We start from the raw sequence: 25,529 nt of genomic DNA, 5'->3' as shown, positions 1-25,529 counted from the left end.
AATGAAGTTGACTAAATTGACTTAAAGTTGGTTAGTTTATTGTTTTTTTCAGGGTCGTTTTATTAGAAACAGGAAGCTAATTTTTTTTCGATTAATATTTTCTGGATTAATTTTCTTTATTTTAATTTAACCAGAGTTAGTTGCAGTCTAAAGGACTGAACAGGATTTTCTTTTATCACAATAACTTCATTTAAGTTGATTCATTTTCAGAGAAAACTAGAAAAATAACGAGTTAAAATGATTGGATCTTTAGGAACTTCTGCTGTTTGTAGGAAAATGTTCCTCAGGCTAATTTCCATCATGGCTCCTCTCATGGATTCGGTGTCGGTCGTCTCATTTACGTCCCCCTGCTGCTCCATAAAAGCCCAGAATGTGAGGTCATTAGAGTGGACCTTACTCCACATCGGACCAATATCTGGATTTACTGCTGTCAGTTGTTCTGAGGCGGAATCTGGACTCAACAGAACCGTTCTGAGGACCAGATGCACCTCTGGTTTCTTTATGCTTGCAAGCAGTTGGACCGTGTTGTTATTGTTTAAATGTGGTTCTGATCCAGGGTTCTCCAGGTGTTTTAGGTCTGGTTTGGAGTCTAAAACTCAGTGAAGGCAGAACAGAACAACTCGGTTCTTTGTGTCTGGAAAATAATCCTCCCGTTTGCAGAACAGCTGGGATTTTTGAAAAGCCCAAATAAACCAGAACTGCTTCGTTAAGACTCAGAACTTTCATTTGGTGCTATGTTTTCATCGCTTCTGGTTGGTTCAGTGTTTATTTTCCCCGTCTGCCTGCACCGAACACAGACCCGCCTCTGAGGAGGACCGACACCAGACACGCCCATGCTGACACATCCCAAACCCCATGTCAGCAGACGGACCAGAACCAGCACCAGAACCAACCTCCCGTACAGATAATCAGCAGCTGGCTATATGATGCCTGCTGCCATTTAAAATGCAAAGTGCAGGCCTGTGACCCGGTTCCGGTTTAATGCCATCAATCAGAGAGTCCGGCGTGAAGGACTTGATTTGACAGCTACAGAATCCCGGAGGGGTCATCTCATCTCCCGGGTCGGCTGAGGAAACACGATTGTTCAGAAATAACAGGAATGAAAGTTTGGTTTTTAGTCAACTGGTTTTTATTTTAAAGATCCAACCAAACCTGTGATTCAGACGGATCCAGTTAAAAAAGCTCATTAAAAACAAACAACCCGTTTCTCTGCAGTAAACCGATGCAAACAGATTAGGTTCGTTCATTTTTTTATTGTGACAATTTATATTCTACCAAACTGTAAACAGACATTACATTTTGCTGTTTATCTGACAAATCTTCACGTAATATTTTTAATATTTGGTTACTTATTAAATCTCTTAGAGCCATGATGTCATAATTAAAAATATTAAATTGTTTTATTCCTAATTCCAAAAATTTGGTAAAAATATATAACAAAGTTCCTGAAATGTCCTAATATTTCAAGCCATATCAATATGTATTTTATAGATACTATATATAGTGAAGTTTTATGAATTGACTCAGACCCTCAGAGAGAAACTCGGACCATAAACCCTTCAGGCGTCACATATGATTTAAATTTCAGCTTTAAATTTAAATCCTGATCCAGATCCCTGCTGTTTGTCTCTCAGTCCAGAGCAGAGTTTAGGCTTCAGTCGTATTGTTGTAACGCTCATCCACCTGGTCCTTCTGAAAGAACCTCAGATCCTTCAGACGAGCTCACATCTTTCAAACATCTGCCCTGGATGCATTTTAAGATTTACTTTTTAAAACATTAAACGGTTATAGTTCATCCTGACGGTGGCAAGGTTCGGAAAAACAAATTCAATACGTAATTATTTAGCTAGGCTTTTTGTTTAGCTTTAAGGTATTTCATATTTTTATAGTTTCTATTTAGTTTCTATTCTGAATTTCAGTCTATTGCATTTTCTCAGCTCCTCATAGTTATATTTGTTCAGTTTATTTCTAGTTTTTACTCTCTTTGTTTGATCATTTCTGGTGTTCTTATGCCTGTTTGTATTTTTTAACCTCTAAACTTGTATGACAAGTGCAATAAACTCTGATTGATCAGTTGATTGACTAATAAATTAAATTAAAGATGAGATCATGGTTGTTGCCAAAAAAAAGGAAAATTCAAAACATTTACAAAACCAGAATAGTTTAAAACAGTTTCAACCAATGTGTTTGGTAATAATACAACGTGATGCGTTTCAGTAAATCCCGTATATAACATTTAGCCAAATCATCTAATGCTGAACTGTATAATAAAATGGATCCCACCTCTGCATTTATAACCAAATTAACTTTATTTGAATGTAAATCTGTTTTTGTTTGCACCTTCCTGTCTTCAGGATGAAAACTCAGCCTTGCTGAGCGTAGTGCTCATTTCTTCCATCCGTGTCCGACTCCTGGAGCCTCCTCCGTGGACGGGTGGTGTTGCGATGAAGGCTTCTGTCCAGAAGGCTTTCAGGCTCGTTCAGGCATGAACGCTGCTCAGATTACAGACAGAAATACCCAACATGACGACGAACAAAAGAGAACAAGTTTTAAGAGAGCTGGGAGTCAACCCTGAACATGTTCAGTCAACGGTTCTGCTGGGGCTTTTATTGTGTGGATCCAACTGGACCAAGCAAGGCACCAAAACATCTATTATTATGACTACTGTGGGGATTACAGTCAGAACCCAGCTGTGAAGAAGTGTTTTTTGTTTCCATCCTGATCAGAACTTGACATCATTCGGAATGAATGTTTAGGAAAAAATTGTTTCGTCTCTTTGGCTTAAAAACGACTGTTTGCAGTTTTCTGTTGTAGAGAAATATGGTTTCTGGGTCCAGATCCTTGTTTAGGTCAACTTACTGCATTGGTACCTGGAATGGACCGGTCCGAGACGCTCACAAAATGATTTCATGAGTTAAAAAAGGGCAACGTTTTACACTTTTATACAAAATATCAAACTAAAACATAGAACAACCAGATAAGCAGTAATTGTTCTTATTGGTGTTAAAATAAAATATTTGTTATGTTTTATTATTTTAATTCTGATTGAAATAAAAATCTAGAACAAAAACCAAATGAATTTACTTGTAGTTTTCATTCAGTTAATGCTCATTGTTGTTATCTTGTGTTTTATACAGTAAGCTAACAGTATAACGAGCTGATGCTAGCGGGGTTATTAGTTGGGCTATCTGTTGAGGTAGCCAGTCTGCAGTCTGTTCCTCACTGCGCCTCGAGCTGCCAACTCTCATTTTAAAACTGTTAAACCTTGATAAGTGAGATAGGTGGCGCTCCTTTAGTTTCCACATCAGGACTGTTTGTGCCCTTAATGACCAGAAATACACTGTATAGACCAAAGTATCGGGTCCCAGCACCAGATCAGTGAATCCTGGTGGTCCGATCACTTCCATGGCTGCAGGTGTGGACGAACCTTGACTGGCCTGCAGAGTCCTGACCCCAACCTGGTTCTGATTTAAATATGAAGACACTCCTAAACCTTGGAAGATGTTTACAGAATAGTTAAAGTTGCTGTTGCTTCTCTTAGCCTGCTGACCAGCAGTGAGCAGCAGGATTCTGGCTAACAAGCTTGTTTGTCGGAGTAAAAGTTTAAATGTTTCTTAGCGAGAATGAAACGTATTTCACATTAAGCCCATATTTCTATATTAAAATGTTGTTTATTGGTCTGATGTAATATTTTTATCTTAAACGTGTTTTCTTCCGCTGAGCGCAGAAAATCATATTAACGGTGTTTTCACCGTCAGGCGCTCCAGCAACTGCCTGTAAACTGTCAGCTGCTGATGGCACCAGTTAGGTCCGCTGGTACACAGACCGGGTCATTTATTCTTTGTGCTCCGCTTTGTTTTCACCAGGTTTTATTTTGACGCTAAAAGCAGGTTCATTCAGCACCATCACATATAAACCAGAACCGTCACCTTCTTCTGCTGCTTTATCAGCTGATGAGTTCATGCAGACCCGATAATCTGACCCAGTATTAGAAACCCACCACACCGGTGCTGTTAGGTTTCATCAGTAAACTGATCACTTCATTGAATTATGTGTTCAGCCCATTAATCCCTTGCACGCCATTTGGCACGGTCCAGTTCGGCTCTCAGTAACAGCGAAGCTCATCGTCATGTTTTTCTGCAGCTGAAACAAACGACACCTGTCTCCTTCATCAGTTCCTGCTCCTCATCATCAGCAGGTCAGCAGGACTGTGACTCGGCGCTGATTTGCTCCCGGCCGATTACTCTGGTCCTGACTGAGTTAAGAGGACTGGTTCTGTATTTATAGATTAATGTTGGGGGATCACCTGCAGGGCTGACCACTCCAATCAGAGCTGTTTTTGGACTGCAGCTTCAGGCTAATTTACCCGGCTTAGTTAATCAGGCCCACTTCACGGTACCGGCTAACCAGAACACCAACACCTAGACTGCCTTAAAACCCCAGCAGCTGCTCATTTAATGGTGGACCATACCCACCCTCCCCTTCTATAAAAACAACCTTTGTAGTTTTTCCACTTGGTTTCTATCAGCAGGTTTGTAAAATAATAAAGTGACCTCTGATTGCTCAGATTAGTTCGTTTTTTATTCTCCTCTCATCGTCTTCGCTGCATCTTTTAGGTTTAATTTGTCAGAAAAACAGTTTTCATGGATATCATATCTTTAAGGCACCAAACACACCAAACGTTTTATAAATTGAAACTGTGTGAAAGAAAAGAAACCAGCGGTCATCACTGAATAATCTGACTCATTAGCACTAAATCAACACTAAGCAGTCGTGACTTTGATCAAACTTTCAGTTGTTATTGTGGAGACAAACTGAAAGGAGAGGATTTAAAGCTTTTCCAACTCTGACTGGACTTTAATTCCCGTTAAGCTTCCTGTTCGGTTCAGAGGGAGGTCAGGAGGCTGTGACCTTTTGACCCCAGCTTCCTTTACCTTTTCATTGACTGCAGGTGGTTTCCTATCAATTAATGCGCATCAGCCTCTCAGACCAAACAGCAGCTAATCGCCATCATTAGACACCACCTGATGGGTTCTGTGCCGTTTCAGTTCAGGACTTTTGGACTCTTATTGGTGACATAATTTATTTTTTAAATTTGCATCAACCAAATACACATTTTCTTGTTTTAGCCATGGTGATTATTTGTTTTAAAGTTGTTTGTTGGGTTAGAAACCAACTTTTTAATGAGTGCAGAGCTGAAGTTTCACCAAACATTTACAGAAACACGCCAGGAACATCCAGTCGTGTTTTTAAAGTGTAACATGATCTAAGTTTAAAAACATTGTTTTTAAGCCCCTTTTTGGAACTGGTTGAACTGGTTTAGTGTTGTAGAGACAGGAGAACTGTAATATTTTCAATAACAATGCTCTGATGTAATCAGATGGCATAAATTAAAAGATTATTTGAATCTACTAATCGTTTTTTATTACCGTTAAAAGAATAACCTGTTATTGTGCAAGTATTCATGCATCAACTAACTACAGTTATATTCAGTAAATTAGAGGTTCTGATGAGGCCCGTTTGTCAGATTAAAAGTACATTAAGACAATAACAACCTTTTAGAAGGTATTAAACATACTTTTAATTAATCTACATATTTCCACATTAAATATGTTTTTTATAGGTCTGACGTATTATTCTGATCTGAAATGGTTTCATTGGCTGGAAGCAGAAAATCATCATAACTAACAGAAATAAACGCTTGAAAACATCTGCCTGTGTTTAATTAATCTATATATTTCACTGAGTTACTGAACTGAATTAACTTTTAAATATTTACATTTTTTGAATAAGACTGCACTGCAGATCGATCCCTGGGAATAACGCTTTATGTTATTTTTATTGTACATTTCTATATGTTTTTACTCTTGTTTATTATTACATCTTTATTCTGCTCCAGTTGGACATTTCAAAACTGTTTTATTTAAGCTGAAACTCAAATAGTTGATTTGTCTAAAGAGCAGTTAGTTGTTTCATTGACCTGGTAACGTATAACAGTGAGCGCATCTTTCTAAAAAGCCTTCGTTTTTGTAATAAAACCAGAACCAGACCCATACCTGTGAAGAATGCAGCCATGCGGGCTAGAAATGCCTTCCTGAAGCTGTAATCCGCCTGCATGAGGGCCGAATAAATTCCTGCTTGGCTCCGTTAACGGCGCCGCCTTCATGACAGTCAGCTTAAAAAACCTTTTATAAGATGATTTGTTTCTGTTTATGGGATTCGATTTTCTGGTCCTTAAATCGTATTTTTGAAGAATTAAAAATAGTTTTCACTTTTTCAAGATATTTTTAATATTTAAACTATCGCATATAAACAGCTGGCTCATTTAAATTAGATTAATCTCTTAGTTTGTTTTCTAATATGATCTTTTTTATTATTGTTTTTAATAACTCAGCTAGACTTGCATGTTTTGTTCAGAGTTTCTACATTATATAAAGTAAAAATATTGCTTTGGATTTTGTCCTAAAATTATTTGTGTTTTGAGACTTTTATTCCCTCATAAGTTATCTAAAGGAAGCAAAAATCATTTCTTTAACCTGCTTAAAGAAGAACATTTGTTTATTTTCTAATGGTTTTAGTTGATTTTTTAAAACTTAAACAAGTTTAGAAGAATTATAAACTATCCTAACCATCAATAATCCTAAAACCAGAAACATATTGCAAAAACAATAAAAAAATGGAAACTAATTTTGGCCGTTTTAACCTAACAGACGTCAGTTTTTGTCTTGGTGCTGTTCTCAGAAACAGCGACGGGTAGAAATGTTGTTTCTAGTCGAAGACCGAGAAAACATCGACAGTGGCTGAAATATTTACAGGTCATCACTTCGTGACAGAGACGGTTTTTATGATTCTGAACTGAGCAGAAAACGGTTTATCCTAATTAATTTCTACTTTTGGTTCCAAATTTGCTAAACAGGATTTAATAAAGATTCCAGTCTTGACTCCAAAGCCTAAAGTTGACCAGAGGAACCATCTGTCCTTGTCCATCAATTACCAGCTAATTTCACCTAATCAGATCAATGCACCAGAGCCAGGTGGTGAATCAAAACTAATGCTGGAGATCAAATGTACTTTAACAGGCGGGTGGTGAAATTTGTTTCTTGAACTCTTAAAGACCTTTTACCTCCTAATTAAACAGCTTTAAGTCTGAACCTGAACCAGTTGGTGGCTGCGTGTTCCCTGACTTGAAGGCATCTTCGGTTCCTCGGTTTAGTAAACTGTGGTGCAGAAATGTAACTTTAATGAACTGACTGGAAGTTCATTCCCTGAAACCAGTTAAACCACCTGGTTCGTTTGTTTGGTTCTTGGCTCAGTTTGATGAACCATGTTTAGAACATTAATTTGCTCCCTCAGGTTGAACAACTGACTGTTTGGTTTATTAAATCATTCATCAGATTATAAATCATCTTTCAGTTGGTTCCCTGAGTTCTTCTAACACCTCATTAGAGATTTGTTCCCTCAGTTCACTAAACTGGTTATTTGGGGATTTATACCAGTTGCCTAAACTGGTTATTTGGGGATTTATACCAGTTGACTAAACTGGTTATTTGGGGATTTATACCAGTTGCCTAAACTGGTTATTTGGGGATTTATACCAGTTGACTAAACTGGTTATTTGGGGATTTATACCAGTTGACTAAACTGGTTATTTGGGGATTTATACCAGTTGACTAAACTGGTTATTTGGGGATTTATACCAGTTCACTAAACTGGTTATTTGGGGATTTATACCAGTTGACTAAACTGGTTATTTGAGGATTTATACCAGTTGACTAAACTGGTTATTTGAGGATTTATACCAGTTCACTAAACTGGTTATTTGGGGATTTATACCAGTTGACTAAACTGGTTATTTGAGGATTTATACCAGTTGACTAAACTGGTTATTTGAGGATTTATACCAGTTGACTAAACTGGTTATTTGGGGATTTATACCAGTTGACTAAACTGGTTATTTGGGGATTTATACCAGTTCACTAAACTGGTTATTTGGGGATTTATACCAGTTGACTAAACTGGTTATTTGGGGATTTATACCAGTTCACTAAACTGGTTATTTGGGGATTTATACCAGTTGACTAAACTGGTTATTTGAGGATTTATACCAGTTGACTAAACTGGTTATTTGGGGATTTATACCAGTTGACTAAACTGGTTATTTGAGGATTTATACCAGTTCACTAAACTGGTTATTTGGGGATTTATACCAGTTGACTAAACTGGTTATTTGGGGATTTATACCAGTTCACTAAACTGGTTATTTGGGGATTTATACCAGTTGACTAAACTGGTTATTTGGGGATTTATACCAGTTGACTAAACTGGTTATTTGGGGATTTATACCAGTTGACTAAACTGGTTATTTGGGGATTTATACCAGTTGACTAAACTGGTTATTTGGGGATTTATACCAGTTGACTAAACTGGTTATTTGAGGATTTATACCAGTTCACTAAACTGGTTATTTGGGGATTTATACCAGTTGACCAAACTGGTTATTTGAGGATTTATACCAGTTGACTAAACTGGTTATTTGAGGATTTATACCAGTTGACTAAACTGGTTATTTGGGGATTTATACCAGTTGACTAAACTGGTTATTTGAGGATTTATACCAGTTGACTAAACTGGTTATTTGAGGATTTATACCAGTTCACTAAACTGGTTATTTGAGGATTTATACCAGTTCACTAAACTGGTTATTTGAGGATTTATACCAGTTCACTAAACTGGTTATTTGAGGATTTATACCAGTTCACTAAACTGGTTATTTGAGGATTTATACCAGTTCACTAAACTGGTTATTTGGGGATTTATACCAGTTGACTAAACTGGTTATTTGGGGATTTATACCAGTTGACTAAACTGGTTATTTGGGGATTTATACCAGTTGACTAAACTGGTTATTTGGGGATTTATACCAGTTGACTAAACTGGTTATTTGGGGATTTATACCAGTTGACTAAACTGGTTATTTGGGGATTTATACCAGTTGACTAAACTGGTTATTTGGGGATTTATACCAGTTGACTAAACTGGTTATTTGGGGATTTATACCAGTTGACTAAACTGGTTATTTGAGGATTTATACCAGTTGCCTAAACTGGTTATTTGAGGATTTATACCAGTTGACTAAACTGGTTATTTGAGGATTTATACCAGTTGACTAAACTGGTTATTTGAGGATTTATACCAGTTGACTAAACTGGTTATTTGAGGATTTATACCAGTTGACTAAACTGGTTATTTGGGGATTTATACCAGTTGACTAAACTGGTTATTTGAGGATTTATACCAGTTGACTAAACTGGTTATTTGGGGATTTATACCAGTTGACTAAACTGGTTATTTGAGGATTTATACCAGTTGCCTAAACTGGTTATTTGAGGATTTATACCAGTTGACTAAACTGGTTATTTGGGGATTTATACCAGTTGACTAAACTGGTTATTTGGGGATTTATACCAGTTGACTAAACTGGTTATTTGAGGATTTATACCAGTTGCCTAAACTGGTTATTTGAGGATTTATACCAGTTGACTAAACTGGTTATTTGAGGATTTATACCAGTTGACTAAACTGGTTATTTGAGGATTTATACCAGTTGACTAAACTGGTTATTTGAGGATTTATACCAGTTGACTAAACTGGTTATTTGAGGATTTATACCAGTTGACTAAACTGGTTATTTGAGGATTTATACCAGTTGACTAAACTGGTTATTTGAGGATTTATACCAGTTGACTAAACTGGTTATTTGAGGATTTATACCAGTTTTCAGCGAAGACTTCCATGTGACGGTCTCTCTGCTCCTTCAGTTTAGTAAACTGGGCTGGGACTGGTCTTTACTTCTTGCACAGATTTGCTGTTAATTAGTCAAATTTAATCACAGGCTGGTAATTTGTTCCCTTTTTAGTAAAACTATATTTACTGGTTTCTCTGTTTAGTAGCACCCTGCACACAGTCTTGTAAAGAGACACAAACTGATTGTGAGGTTTTTCCACCAAAGTGGTTCAAGTTCTTAACCAGGGCTGGTGCTGGTGCCGGTTCTGAGCAGGTTCTGTTAAAGAACCGGTTTGCTTTTCATTTCATTTGAAATGATTAAAAAACCAAACCTTGTATTAAACACGATGCTTTGATTGGCTGCTGTTCCCTGTGAGCCCGCTTCTATCTCCTGATGAAATCTGTGCTTTCCTCTGGGCCAGAACCAACTGGTGCTACGTTGGCTTCCTTTTGCCTGGGCCAGAACCAGAGTTTGCCATGGTGAAGACACAAAAAACCAATGCTAGGTAAGGACCGGTCAGGTTTGGTGGAGAACAAGAAGCAGTCGTTATTGTTTGAGCTCAGTGAAGATACCTTCTAAACCATCATCAGGTGAGAAGCAGCCAATATGCTACAAGCTTATTGTAATCAAAACGGGTCATGCAGAATTAAACTTCATTATAATCGTGTTCTGTCCTAATTTACCTTATCTGGTCCTGCTTAGACCAGGGGTCCCAACTCATGATGTCAACGTTCCTTCAACTGTTAGATGTGTCTCTGCTTCAACACGCCTGATTCAATGACCTAATTAGCAGAACTTGACTGTATGAAGATGATCAGGTGTTGGAACAGGGACACATCTGAAGCTTGCAGGACGCCAGCCCCTGAGGATGCAGTCAGAGACCGCTGGTTTAAACACTTTCTGTTCAGATATACCGTCTGCACGTGAGAAAACTCTCGATCCAGTACCAGCAGCACATGGACCTGGAGCACATGGACCTGCAGCACATGGACCTGGAGCACATGGACCTGGAGCACATGGACCTGCAGCACATGGACCTGCAGCACATGGACCTGGAGCACATGGACACCAGTTATTACAGATATATTTGTACAGTTTAATTTAGAGGAAACAGTTTGCAGATCTGTTCGTACAGTTTTTCTAAACTGAAAGGAAAGATTTTTCATGACCACTGTTAATTTACCTCCTGCTTCGGCAGATTATTTTATCAAAAGGTCCGGACAGCGAGGATTCCTCGGTACCAATACGGCTTCCTCAAACTCGGCTGACTGATACAAAAAATGTATAAACTTCTGCTGAATTTGTCTAAAAATTTTAAATCTACCCCAACTACTTCCTAAAAAATAAATCCACCATAAACAGATTTACTATTGGAATGCAGTGCTGAAAAAATATGTTTTTTTTCCAGCACTTAAACACAACACCACGATGCTTCGCCTATGCTCAGATCTCTCTAAACAAACTTCCCTTTAGGTTCGGACTGGGGCGCTGGTGGTGCAGAAATGTGCTGCGGTTCCTGGATCAGAGGCAGGACTGCCCTGCAGTAAGCAGGTCCCAGGCCAGTCTGCATGTTTTATTCATCATTTCAGCCCAGTTTTCCTCCTGACAGCTCAGTGTTGTCAGTGTTGGAAGGAGGTGAGTGTTTACGAGTCACCCTGAAAGAAAGAAACATCACATGATATGAGTTCATGAATGAGTCTGAATCAGCTGCTGCATCCGAGACCATTCTGTAAAAAAAATATTCTCTTAAAGATGGAAAAATAAACCTTTGCCACCAAATGCAGGAGAAAGCTGTGATTTCAGTGAAGTCAGATGGGCTAATATTTTTTTAACAAACATAACCATAATGATTTAATTTCAAAGATAATAGTATATTTACATTTGTATTTTCCAGATACTCACATGTAAAAGAAAATTCTGCACTGAGCTTTCTGGTAAAAACACGTTTTTCCACGGTTAACCTCAGAGGAATTGTTTTGGGATTTCCTGCTAAGCGTTGGATAAGAGACGGATTAACACTCGCCTCATGTCTGTACAGTAAATATGAGGCTACGACTGGCAGCCGGTTGGCTTAGCATGAAGACTGGACCCAGGACTGGGCGAGTGGAGGAGGGGGCCAGCAGCTTGTGCTCTGAAGGCTGGGAGCGATGATGTCTCACAGTCTCTGCTGGAGATACAGTTTGGCATTTTAATTAGTGAGCTTCAGCCCAGCAGCGTATTTATGATTCTGCCAACAACTTGTCTATTTTCTCCTGTGTAGCAGAACTTCGTGGTTTGATGGCAGAAATGTAACATTTATGAATGTTGGCATCCAAGAGGAAAATAAGGTCAGAGGGTCAGATACTGCATCACTAAACACTTCCTGTACAATCATAGAAAGAAATGATGAAATGTTTAAAAATGGCTATGTCAAACAAGGTTTGGTCTGGGTCCAGAGGGAAACCCAGACGTTCCTTCTCCCAGAACCGTCTCCAGCTCCTCCTGGGGAATCCCAGGGCATTCCCAGGCCTGAAGGAATGCAGTTTGAGTGGGAGGTTTATATCCGTTCATCGTCTGCATCAAAATGTCAAATTCATTTTAGGCTTAGTATGATGATCTAGTCGCTTTTGTCCCCAAGAGGGAACCGTACAACAAACACAATAAAACATCATTTTTAAAGTGACAATCAGGTGCACATGTTTGACATTACTGTGGATCATCTCTGATCCACTCAGGGTCACCATTATGCATACTGGCAAATAGACCTCCTCTAATATTCAGTCAACTATCTCCTGGCTTTTTGTAGCCATTAACAAGCTTCAGGTATAATTCTGCCTGGATGTTTGACCACTCCAGTTCGTTGAACTTCTTACTCAGACCTGACTTTCAAACATAGTCTAAAAAGATTCAGCTGGGTTGAGTTGGGGCTTGAGGAAGCCCAATCCAGAAGCTTAACATGAATCTGCTGTGTCTGTTCCAGAACCAGTTTGGAAGGATGTTTGGAATCGTCCTGTCTTCTGAGGTAGTGGAGGTGGAGAAGGAGGGGATGGTCTCACCTTTGACTCTAGAATACTTCGGTATTTAAAGGAGTTCATGGTCCACTCAATCACTGCAAAGTGGCCAGGCTGCACAACAGGCCCAAACCATCAACCTTCCACCACCGTGCTTCACAGTTGGTATGAGGTGTGTGCTGCATTATGGAGAAACATCTGTAGCTCGGTCTCATCTGTCCTAAGGACATTACTCCAGGAGTTCTCCCAGATTCATGCCATATTCAGAGAGAAGAGGTTTTCTTCTCAACCCTTCCAAACACGCATATTTGTTCAGTCTTTTCCTAATTTTCCTGTCATGGACTTTAACCTTTAACCTGCTAACTGAGGCCTGTAGAGTCTGAGATGGACCTCTTGAGGTTTTGGTCATTTCTCTGAGCGTCACGCTCTGACGTTGAGCTGAACCTGCTGGGATGTCCTTTTTACCCTTCCCTGATTGACGGGCACCAACAGTTGCTTAGATCATTGCTGTTGTCTTTCCGTCGTGGCGTTGTGTTAACATACGCCTATACTCCAGAGCAGCAAGCGGCTAGAACTCCTGGTTCTATGCCGCTGTTCAAACTGGCGATGAACCAGTTAGTCAGTGGATCTGATGAAAAACACCTGACTGTTACTTCACCCCTTACATCCTGTAAAAGCAGAGAGGGTGACAGTTATCTGCTGTCTGCTTCAGGTTGGATTCTAATAACCTCCAGGAATCCACACTAGGCTGCATGATCTCAGACTGTCTGCATGTTTATTTACATACTTGCTGTCAACACTGAGACATTCAGAGACTTCAGGGCTGAAACGCTCTGAAACTGTAGTTTAACCAGCAACAAACAGGAAGTCCTTCTCTAGAACCAATGACTGGTAATGCCGTAGACAAGTAGATGTTTTCACAGGATCCCTCTGAAGACCATGATTTAAAACAGGACCCCACTCCAGAATAATTGTTGGATGAATTTGCACATTAAATCTGATTTCTCCTGTCAATGAAGTTGCTCACTGTTAACATCAGCAGATGCTGCTTTTATAACCATGTATGTATAGCTGATCGCTCCGCTCACATCAGGAAAACTTTAATTCTGCTTTCCTGAAACTCACTTGGTGGAAACCTGATCTACCTGGCTGGCATGGTTGATTGGCAGAGTCCCAATCAGTCTGCCAGCTCATTTTAAATTGCCTCTGTTGCTATAGGAACAGTGATTGTTTACACATAATTGACAGTTTCCCAGCATTCCCTGGTGGTACCCTAACATATAAGCAGAGTGTGATGATTTGTAGATCCTTGTTTTTGTCCTTTGGGTTTGTTTACAGCATTTCTATGTTATTATTTTTTGGGTCTTGGTTCTGATTGTTTGTTCATGATGAATATTTAAGAAGCCTCTGACTGAAGGTCCTCTGTTGTAGGACAGTCTCATGAAGAGGATGCTCAGGGTTCTCCATGATGATCTTCATTTTATGAAGAATCCGTCTTTCCACAATGATCTCCAGAGGTTCCAGAGGAGTCCCCAGAACAGAGCCAGCGTTCTTTGCCACCTTGTTGAGCTTTTTTAAGTCCCTGGTTCTGATGCTGCTTCCCCAGCAGATGATGGAGAAGAGATCACGCTCTCCACAACAGACTTATAGAAGATATGCAGCATCTTGCTGCAAACACCAAAGGACCTAAGCTTCCTCAAGAAGTACAGTCTGCTCTGTCCCTTCTTGTAGATGGCTTCACAGTTGCATCTCCACTCTAGTCTGTTGTCCAGGTGAACACCGAGGTATTTATACTCCTCCACCACCTCCACTTCTTCTCCCATGATAGAAATAGTTTTTGACTTATTCCTGTTTCTCTTAAAATCTACAATCATCTCCTTTGTTTTAGTCACATTCAAAATGAGATCATTGTTTCCACACCATGCCACAAAGCGGTCCACCACCTTCCTGTACTCAGCTTCTTGTCCATCTCTGATCCACCCCATGACTGCAGAATCATCTGAGTATCTCTGCAGATGACAGGAGTCTGTCTTGTACTGGAGGTCTGAGGTGTACAGAGTGAAAAGGAATGGTGAGAGTACCGTCCCCTGTGGTGCTCCTGTGCTGCTGACTACCTGGTTAGACTCACAACCCTTCAGTCTCACAAACTGTGGTCTGTTTGTCAGGTAGTCTTTGATCCAGGAGATTGTTGAGGTCTCCACCTGAGTCTTCTGGAGTTTCTGACAAAGCAAATCAGGTTGGATTGTGTTAAATGCACTGGAGAAATCAAAGAACATGATCCTCACAGCCCTGCAAGGTTGTTTTGAGGCTACAGACTGTTCCAGCCACATGGAGAGGACATCAATGCCATGACTGAGTGTGTAACCGACTATATAAACGTCTGTGTGGATAACATCATCCCCACCAGAACCGTGAGATGCTTCCCCAATAACAAACCTTGGATCACCAGTGACCTGAAGGACCTGCTTAACAAGAACAAAAGAGCCTTCAGAGAGGGAGACAGAGAATTATTGAGGAGTTTACAGAAGCAACTTAAAGTCAAGATAAGAGACAGCAAGGAGGTGTATAAGAAGAAGCTGGAGAGCAAGCTCCAGCAAACCAATACCAGAGATGTGTGGACAGGGATGAAGAAGATCACAGGCTTCAAGCAGAAGGAAGATCAGACCGATGAAGGTCTGGACAGAGCCAATGAACTGAACGTATTCTTCAATAGGTTCAGTTCAGAAACAAGCTTCACATCCTCCTCTCCTGCTCACAGCCAAACAGACATCTCACACTCCTTTGACCCACAGGACCCACAGCTGTCCAGTAACACCTCACATTTTTTATCTTCCACCTCAGCCCTAGACCCTTCTGCTTCTACATGTTTGCCTTCAACCATATCAGAAGATGCTGATGCTCCCTTTGCTTCCTTCCACCTGTGTGTCTCAAGAAGTCAAGTGAAGATGCAACTGGAGAGACTGAATCGAAATAAGGCTGCAGGTCCAGATCATGTCAGCCCTGGAGTCCTGAAGGTCTGTGCAGAGCAGCTCTGTGGGATTCTGCAGCACCTCTTCAACCTTTGCCTGGCCCAGAAGAAGGTTCCAGTGTTGTGGAAGACCTCCTGTCTTGTTCCAGTACCAAAGAAAACTCACCTATCAGTCCTCAATGACTATAGACCTGTTGCCCTGACATCTCACATCATGAAGGTCCTAGAGAGACTCCTGTTGGACCACCTGAGTAAGCAAACAGTAAACCATCAGGACCCCCTTCAGTTTGCTTATTGTTGTGGAGTTGGAGTTGAAGATGCCATCAAACACCTGCTTCAACAAACCCACTGTCATCTGGACAAAGCCAGTAGCACTGTGAGGATCATGTTCTTTGATTTCTCCAGAACATTTAATACAATCCAACCTGATTTGCTTTGTCAGAAACTCCAGAAGACTCAGGTGGAGGCCTCAACAATCTCCTGGATCAAAGACTACCTGACAAACAGACCACAGTTTGTGAGACTGAAGGGTTGTGAGTCTAACCAGGTAGTCAGCAGCACGGGAGCACCACAGGGGACTGTACTCTAACCATTCCTTTTCACTCTGTACACCTCAGACCTCCAGTACAAGACAGACTCCTGTCATCTGCAGAAATACTCAGATGATTCTGCAGTTGTGGTGTGGATCAGAGATGGACAAGAAACTGAGTACAGGAAGGGGGTGGACCACTTTGTGGCATGGTGTGGAAACAATCATCTCATTTTGAACGTGACTAAAACAAAGGAGATGATTGTAGATTTTAAGAGAAACAGGAATAAGTCAAAAACTATTTCTATCATGGGAGAAGAAGTGGAGGTGGTGGAGGAGTATAAATACCTCGGTGTTCACCTGGACAACAGACTAGAGTGGAGATGCAACTGTGAAGCCATCTACAAGAAGGGACAGAGCAGACTGTACTTCTTGAGGAAGCTTAGGTCCTTTGGTGTTTGCAGCAAGATGCTGCATATCTTCTATAAGTCTGTTGTGGAAAGTGTGATCTCTTCTACCATCATCTGCTGGGGAAGCAGCATCAGAACCAGGGACTTAAAAAAGCTCAACAAGCTGATAAAGAAGGCTGGTTCTGTTCTGGGGACTCCTCTGGAACCTCTGGAGATCAATATGGAAAGACGGATTCTCCATAAAATGAAGAACATTATGGAGAACCCTGAGCATCCTCTTCATCAGACTGTCCTACAACAACAGAGTGTCTTCAGTCAGAGGATTCTTCAGATCTGCTGTAAGACGGAGCGCTACAGGAGATCCTTCCTGCCCACAGACATCGGCATCTACAACGGCTCTTTGAGGAAACCTTCATAATATGAGCTACAACAACATTTAATTTCCCTTTGGGATTAATAAAGTATTTTTGAATTGAATTGAATTGAATTGAACAGCTGAAGGTGGAACGTAAACTGTTGCCAAAATAACACTGGTGAACTCTGGGTAAATAATATGGACGAAAACTTACTGCCAACAGTTCAATATCTGGACTGCAGAGATGACACTTCACAGTAACATGTCCTGGATTACACAATCTGTTGTTCACAAGTACTGCCAGTCCACCTCCTTTACATTTGCCGCTCCTCTTTAAGTCTCTGTCTGCTCGTATGGTTAAAAAGCCCGGCAGAGAGACGCTGGAGTCGGGGATATGATCCTGCAGCCATGTCTCAGTAAAACACATAATACTGCATGCTCGGTACTCTGGCTGGGTCCTTTGTAGGGCTTGGAGTTCATCCAACTTGTTTCCCAATGATCTCACATTGCCCATCAAAATAGACGGAAGAGATGGTTTGAACTTCCTCCTTCTCTCTCTTCTCTTAGCTCCTGCTCTGCATCCACGGCGTCTCCTTTTCAACTCATCAGGGATTTGGGGTTGTAGTTGAAGTATTATTTGAGCTTTTGAGATATTAATCAGCTGCTGCCGGTTGTAAAAAAACAACCCCGTTACCATGGCAATGCATCATAACAAATGTCCAAAAGTAGAAAAGTATTTGGGAAAATCCTCCAAGCTGCACAGCATCCGACACCGGAGAGGACAGTCATACAAAAAAAATCAATTGTATCCACTACAAGAGGAATAGTTCCCAAAAAAGAATAAATCAGAATCAAAAGTAACCAACCTGCTGCCACCTTGAGCGGCGCAATTCTAGAATTTTTTTAGATTACATAGTTTTTTTAGGTTAGATTATTTACTTGTATTTCTGTTTGGTTCCAGTCCTGTTTTGGTTCTCCTCTGCCATTAAACCACCATAATCTGCTTCATTCAGTCCACCTGCGTCATGCCAATCAGTCTCCCTGTTTCACCTGCGTGTGGCACTATTTATACTCTTTGGTTCTGTTTACTCCTGCTGCTGAAAACTGTTATGCTCCTGCCGGGTCAGTCCAGGTCCATGCCTGTTTCCTGGCATGCTGAACTTCCAGTCAAGTTCTGACTGCTTTGCTTTTCATTTTCTTCAGCTCTCTGTGCTGCTCCTGCCTGCTTTACCTGCTGAGAACCTCACCTTGATGAACATTAGAGGGATCATAAACAGCTTTACACTCAAACATTTGTAACAGTTTGGGTTTTTAATCCCTTGTTGCGTCGTGGCGCTGGGACGGGACCGGATCATGGCCGATAAAACTGGTTTGCATTGGTGCAGCCCGCCTGCCTGTTTCCTCCTCGCCATCATGAATTTAGTCAGTTCTGATTCAGCTTCCCTCTCCTGTTCTTCATCGGGCCTGTCGTTCTGGATCTCATCATCATCAGACCACTACATGGCAGAGAACCGTGATGTGTTGCAGCTTCTCTTATTGCTCCATTAAAATGCTGCTGTTGTGATCATGAATCTGAGAATATTATTTAATAATTAATATTAATATTCTAATATTTTATCAAATAATATTTGGGTCTGTTAAGGTTTGTCCTGTGAATACCAGCCCAGTAAGACGATGGTATTAGGACAGAATAGAAAGGTGTGAGACGAGCTCTGACATTATTGAACAGCATAAACTCTGCACACATATGGAATGAATTCACACAATTTCTTAAAATACAAGAATTTATTAAGAAAAATAAGTCAACTCAAAGTCCAACATATTTCAATCAACAAACTCTTTACTTTGCTAAAACAATACAACTAAACTACCAATCAGAATTAAAGAATAATGAAGACTAATGGACTATGTACAATATAAACAAGTTGATTAAAGATGATTGATAATTATGACCAAAAGAGTGATGCAACATTACCATGAAATGTTTATGTTTGAGAACCAAGGATTATCTTGAAGAATCTGGAAATGAAGTTAAGTTAGTCTTGGAACCAACTTAGGAAATAATCAGCAACATCTAGACAACCATTCACAATGTAAGATCAGATAAAATATTATTTTCGTAAAATAATGTTTTAAATAATGATCTGCTGAATAAAACCAACCTCCTGGATGACTAATTCTCAATGGTGTCTCATTAGCTGCCTTTATTTATTAAAATAATATTTAAAGAAATATTATTAAGGGAATATTTTGGAAAATAACCAAATCTTTCTGGAGAAATGGGGCTTAATGGTGTTTACTTAGTTATCAAATCTAGTAAATGATGTTTACAGACTATTATTCACTAGCTTGAAACTAACAACCTTTCTGTTAAATACTCTTTAGTAGCTAGCACGTGTTCTTACCAGTTAGCAGTTGAGCTAACAAAGAAGCGGATAGCTTAGCACCAGAATCAAACACATACCTTTAAAATACCAGGTTAATAAAAGGGTTAAAATGAATAAGCGCGGACGGCGCGTTATGATCAATGTTCTGTTTAAAAATCACCCTTTAAATAAAGTTTGTCTTAACTCTAAAAACATACAAAAAAAACACAAACCGGCACGTGTGCTGCAGATAGCCTGCTAGCACTAAGGTAGCCGAGTTTCACAAAAACAAAACTAAACTTCATAAATGAAAACGTTCAAATTATTTCATCCTAACTGTTAATCTGCCCAAACCTAACCTCTGACCATGGTGAGGAAATGTTGTCCAAGGGGCGATGAAGTTTGAAGAAGGTATCCACAGTGAACAAAGGGTTAGCTTCCCGCTAACCTCCTCAGCTTCTCACGATCAGAAGGTGCGTTCGTTCTGTGAACAAAAGGGTTAGCTCCGGTAGCTGTAGCTGGGCGGCTCGTTCTATCCGCTGCGGTCTCTGCTGTCTTCCTTCCAGACTGGGAGACCGCGTCTTTGCAGGGGCTTCTCTCGAACAACGTTTGTGTCTTCGGGGCCTCGGAGAGACAGTCAAGCAATGCTTGTATCTTACTTACCCCCGTTCATGAATGAAAATACTGGATACACAGACAGTATTTCATCCGTACCTATCTTTGCATATGATCAATGATCGTATGGCTTCCTTGGATCCAGTTGAAGAGTTTATGTCTTTTTGCCAGCAAAAGAGACATCAGCGCGCTGTTCGACTCCTATCCTGATGATCACCGGTGTGGAAGAGGGCGGATGTAGCAACAGCTGTGCTTCTATTTGGGTAGTGATCAGAGGACCTTTCAGCAAACTGTTTCGAACAAGAAACCTCTGAATTCACCAGAGAAATGATGTTAGAGGTCAGATATCTGACATGAGGAGGATGTTGAAGCAGAGTCTATAGCCATGCTGTTCAGAGCATCTGATGGGAAAAGATCGCCAAAGAAAAGGTTGTTGCTGGTTGCAAAAGCACAAGTAATATAGTTAAAAAATGACACCAGGTGGTGTCTTCAGATCTTGAATCATCCGTTGTGTCTGTTGCTACTCCATGCTGCTCAGCTTCTTCTTCGGTTGTTTCACTCAGTGCCGTATTTACTGTAACCCTGGATTTACACTTTATCTGCTCCAGTCCGGACCGGTCTGCTGCGAAGCCCGGAGGAGGAACATCATCATTTAACCTGTCACTGTGTAAAAGTGTAAATTCAATTCAAATTCAAAAATACTTTATTAATCCGAAAGGGAAATTAAATTAAAACTTAAAAAATTAAAACAGATCAAATGATAATTCAGTCAGATAAAGTCTGACTTTCTGGGACCCGTTTCTGCTGTAAGGTCTGGCTGAGCCGTGGAGCTCCAAACAGGCCTGAGTTTTCTCATGTTCTGGTCTGTGAGGACATGTTCTTCAGATTATTTTGGTTAAAGGTCAGACCTTCTCCAGAGTCCAGTTTATTTAATGATGGCTGTAGAGAGACTGACTGTTCGTTCATTCGGTGAATCTGAAGGATTAACTATTTACCAACACAGAAACCAGAAAACACGGAGATATAAACCGGTTTTAGAGATGCTCTGCAGGAAGGTGGGTCAGGGGCTTAACCCGAAGTGGACCCCCATCAAACTTTGGAACGGGCCTTGAAAAAGTTATGAGCAGCTCTGCTCAGAAACCAGGCTAGCCTCTGAGGTGCCAGGAGGTGTGAGAATGCAAGCTGTTACCTGCTACTAAATGGATGCTGCTGGGTGTTTAAGTTTTAATTGTTTTACTATCGAACCAACGAAAAGCCTCTGTATGAATAAATGATGCATTAAAAACATGCTTCAATCAGTATTATTATGGATCCCTGATGCTGCAGCTTATCAGCTTCTCTGTTTCAATCAGGTTTTCATGTCCATCGCTGCCTCTTGGTTAATTAAAGCTCCTCCAACACCTAATTCCTCTTCAGGGTTAAGGAATTACTTTAATTGAACTGCAAATGTATTTTTGTTATATATGCTTTCGTTTTGTTTTTGTAATAAACGTGTAAATAATTTGCCAGAATGATTGTTTTTGTGCATTTGTACTGAGAGAGAGAGAAGATTGTTCTTGTATAATTAGTGTTTTCTGAGATCCAGACTGGAGGAAATCGTGGCCTGGAGCCACTGAAGTAAACAGTTAGAAGAATGTTGTTTTTATCAACAGAAAATTATTACAATTTCTGTCAAAAACAGCTGAAAACTGTCAGTTTCCTTTGACAAAATCCAGTTTTATTTCTAATTTCAGTCGCATTACTGGACTGTTTCTAGGTCAGTTAGTGAGCCAGCGCACACACAGATGGATCATGTGACTCTGGACGCTTCACTGAGTCCAAGAAGCTCAAACTGTTTGGAAACCGACTGAATGCTCGTTTCTAGCTTCGTGTTTCATTTAAACATGAAATTCTCACATAAAAATACTCTGAGGAGTCAAATGGAGTCTCTGAAAGCTTCTGGCAGAATCAGAACCAAACTGTGTGATGAAATGAAGCAAGTCTGGCTGAACGGCCTCCGCTCAGAATAAAAGATAAACCTTTAACCTCCTAGACTGTGAGTTTACAGCCAAAAACCAGGAAAACAAAACCGAGAATCAGCTAAATCTATAAAATATTAACTATTTTAAGTCAATCGGCCTCCGAAAGGTCAAACAATTTCTTAAACCACAAACTTCTGCCTGGAGCACAGAAATCAGAAAATGAATCACGTTTAGGATAAAGAAATAATTAGGTAGTAATCAGCCCAGAAACTTGAGTTGTTAAAAAATCCTTAAGGTAATAAAAACATCTGAAAGACATTAGTCAAAAAACCTAATTCATAGCTAGCAAAACATAAAAAATTATTTTTATGTTAGGATTTGGTTTAATGAGAGCTTCTTTAATGGGCTGAGTTGTTTCTATGGAGTAAGAACGCTGTCAAAAACAACGTGTCTGTAAAGACAGAAATGTGTGCATATTAGTCAATAGTTGTGCAGAAGTAAAATCCAAAAGAGGTTTTGTATATTTTCTCTATAAAAATACAAAATAAAATGTTACAACTTCAAGAAATTACAAACACAAAGTTCAAGTTTACAGTTGTGGTTTATTCTTTATGAATACAATATGCTATAACAGTTTGTGAATATGATTTATTTTTTATGAGAATATGAATTTATATCAGCGACTGGGTGTCACGTGATCTCAGGCTCAGAATATAGTGGGTGGAGTTATACAATGATGTACAGTAGGTGGCGCTATGCACCTCTGAATTTGTTGCGAACCACCAGCAGAAGAAGAAGAAGAAGCAGCATTAGCGCTAAAAGAAGGGACCAAGAAACTACGGTACAAAGCCAGGTGATGTTAAAAATTTTATATATGTCTTAATGTCGTTAATATATGCTCTTGGTCCATCATCTTGGCGCTAATGCTGCTTCTTCTTCTGCTGGTGGTTCACAACAAATTCAGAGGTGCATAGCGCCACCTACTGTACATCATTGTATAACTCCACCCACTATATTCTGATCCTGAGATCACGTGACACCAAGTCGCTGATATAAATTCATATTCTCATAAAAAATAAATCATATTCACAAACTGTTATAGCATATTGTATTCATAAAGAATAAACCACAACTGTAAACTTGAACTTTGTGTTTGTAATTTCTTGAAGTTGTAACATTTTATTTTGTATTTTTATAGAGAAAATATATAATACCTTTTTTGGATTTTACTTCTGCACAACTATTGACTAATATGCACACATTTCTGTCTTTACAGACACGTTGTTTTTGACAGCGTTCTTACCCCATATTATTTCTCTCCTCATAATCTCTCTTTCTATATATGAATAAATAAAGAGGTAATTTGTTGGCAAAAACATAAAGTTAACTGTAAAATAACTTCTACTTATTAACTGATTATAAGTTAAAAAGAAAACCCAGAAGAATTTTTTTTTCTGGTAAAAAGTCATTTCTAAGAGCACAAATATATAATTTTTTGCTGAACTGCCTAATCATCATCAGGCAAAAACTGCTTCAGTTTATTTTATTCTTTTTAATAAATTTTTAGTTTCTCTGGAAAAACAAACTGACAAACAAAGGGCAACGAAACAGACGGTACAGACTTCATACAGGTGAACTTTAACTATCAAAGGTGCAAAAAAATCAAATAAAACCAATAAATCTGCAGAACATTTCTTTTACAAACCCAAAATATAAAAAAACAAAGTGACATGAAGGGGAAAACTGGTCCTGGATCAGCCTCAGTCAGACCTGCTGGACTGTTTGTGCTTTCATTTTGCTCCAAATATCAGTTTTTGCTTTATTTCCCAGCGAGGAGCACATGTTGGCTGGTTTGACCTCCAGTCTGATGGGACGTAAGATTCTGCATAAAATAAAACAGCCAAGGGAATCTAACCAGCAACTTTTCAGTTGGAGATAAAAGGCCCAAACATTCAACACTGGCTGAAACTCCTGCAGCGATGGGAAAAATGTTTACATTTATTTTATTTCCTTTAAACTGCAAAAAAGCCATTAATCTTCCTAAATAATCAGAAGCTTCTCAACTCTAAATAAATGTTTTTAATGGAATCTGAGGTTTTTGCAGCCTGGAGCTTCTGTCTGCAGACAACTGACCTGAGATCTGGGAGTCAATACCACACTGATCAATGCTGGGATGGTTGGGATGTTGAAATAGAAAAATAACACAAACTTTCTGTTCATGCAGCACATCTGATGGGAATATCAATATTTAGCTTTGCAGAAATTTATTTGTGCTTTTTAACAAGTGAAAGATTTATTTTTGTATCCTTAAGACCTGATAACGTCGTTTTGCTGAACAATTTGTCTCTTTTTATAAAAACACTTTATTCAAAAAATACAGAAAGTATTTATTCTTGTATAATTTAAACTCAGTTTCAGGAAGGAAAAAATTTAAATGTTTTTGTGAGAAAATTTCTCAGTGCTTTAGTGTCATTTTTTATATATATTTTTAAATAGTAAATTTTTCAGGGCATTAAATTAACTACACATAAATATATTTCAAATAAAAACATTGAAAACAATTTTCGCAGATCTACAACTTTTTATTTAAATATTAATTCAACAGGATTAAAATAAACACGCCGTGTAAAAAATGTCGGGCACAGAGTTTTACTTTCAGGAATGTTTGCGTTTCTGCATCTGAATCTGTTTATGGCAGAAAAAATAAAACCATTGCAGAATAAGTTGCATATTTATCATTGCAGCAGCTGGAACCAGAAAAGGTCCGGTTCGGTTGATTGTCAGAGATCCTTGATAGTTATTCGGATTGTTCTTTACGCACAAACCTTTAAAAGAGGAACAAAAGACGAGTTTTAACAGAAGCTGTTTATGTGTTGAAGCGGTTTAAATTCATCTTAATCAACATTTTTATTTTAATTGGTTCAATTGGAGCCGCTGGGCTGGTGTGAGGCCTCCGCGGATCAGCTCAACACGTTCAGCGGGAAACTGAAGCAGATCAGCGGGTTGGAGGAGCGCCTTGAGGGGGGTCACTCCTCACGAAATACTACGAGCGGAGGCCTTTTTACGCACATGCGCAGGGAGGGGGTTGGGCTCGCACAGGCCTTCACACACACACACACACACACACACACACTCTAAAAGTCTCTAAAACATGCGGATTTACTTTGCATACTTTAAAATGAAGAGTTCGGTTCCAATAACTTTAATATCCGGGTCAGATTTAGGTCAAATATTCCGTTTCTAACACAGATTACTATTATTATGAAATTTGTTCTGCTTCACAGAAATAAAAACATTTCGTTGGGATATTTTCAGTTTGGAAGGAAACTCTTCTGCTATCATCATGAGGCCTGTCCGGGGTCAAACCTGAGTGCAGATATGATTTTTAGGCTTCTTTTTCCTCTAAAACCCCTGATTGTTTTCATAACTTTAAGGCTTTTTTATTAGTTATTAACTTATTCAACGTTTTTTTCCTCCTAAATAAACAGGAAAAGGTCCTGATTGTCTCCACAATTCAGAAATCATAATTATCCCAGCCCTCCCACCCGTTT

At 39.4% G+C, this 25,529-nt stretch overlaps 1 long non-coding RNA gene across 1 annotated transcript in view; it reads left to right on the top strand.

The window, feature by feature from the left end:
- Window positions 1-10,610, top strand: part of LOC124858926 — a 45,042-nt gene extending 34,432 nt beyond the window's left edge. The window contains exons 3-4 of the long non-coding RNA XR_007035974.1: window positions 10,206-10,374; window positions 10,487-10,610. This is a non-coding gene — a long non-coding RNA (uncharacterized LOC124858926). The remainder of the gene's footprint in view (window positions 1-10,205; window positions 10,375-10,486) is intronic.
- The last annotated feature ends 14,919 nt before the right edge of the window (window positions 10,611-25,529 follow it).

This window comes from Girardinichthys multiradiatus, chromosome 22, assembly GCF_021462225.1.
Source record: "Girardinichthys multiradiatus isolate DD_20200921_A chromosome 22, DD_fGirMul_XY1, whole genome shotgun sequence".
In the NCBI taxonomy this organism is placed as follows: domain Eukaryota; kingdom Metazoa; phylum Chordata; class Actinopteri; order Cyprinodontiformes; family Goodeidae; genus Girardinichthys; species Girardinichthys multiradiatus.
Note: the sequence above shows the minus strand (reverse complement) of the source record. Positions and strands in the feature narration are given on the sequence as shown.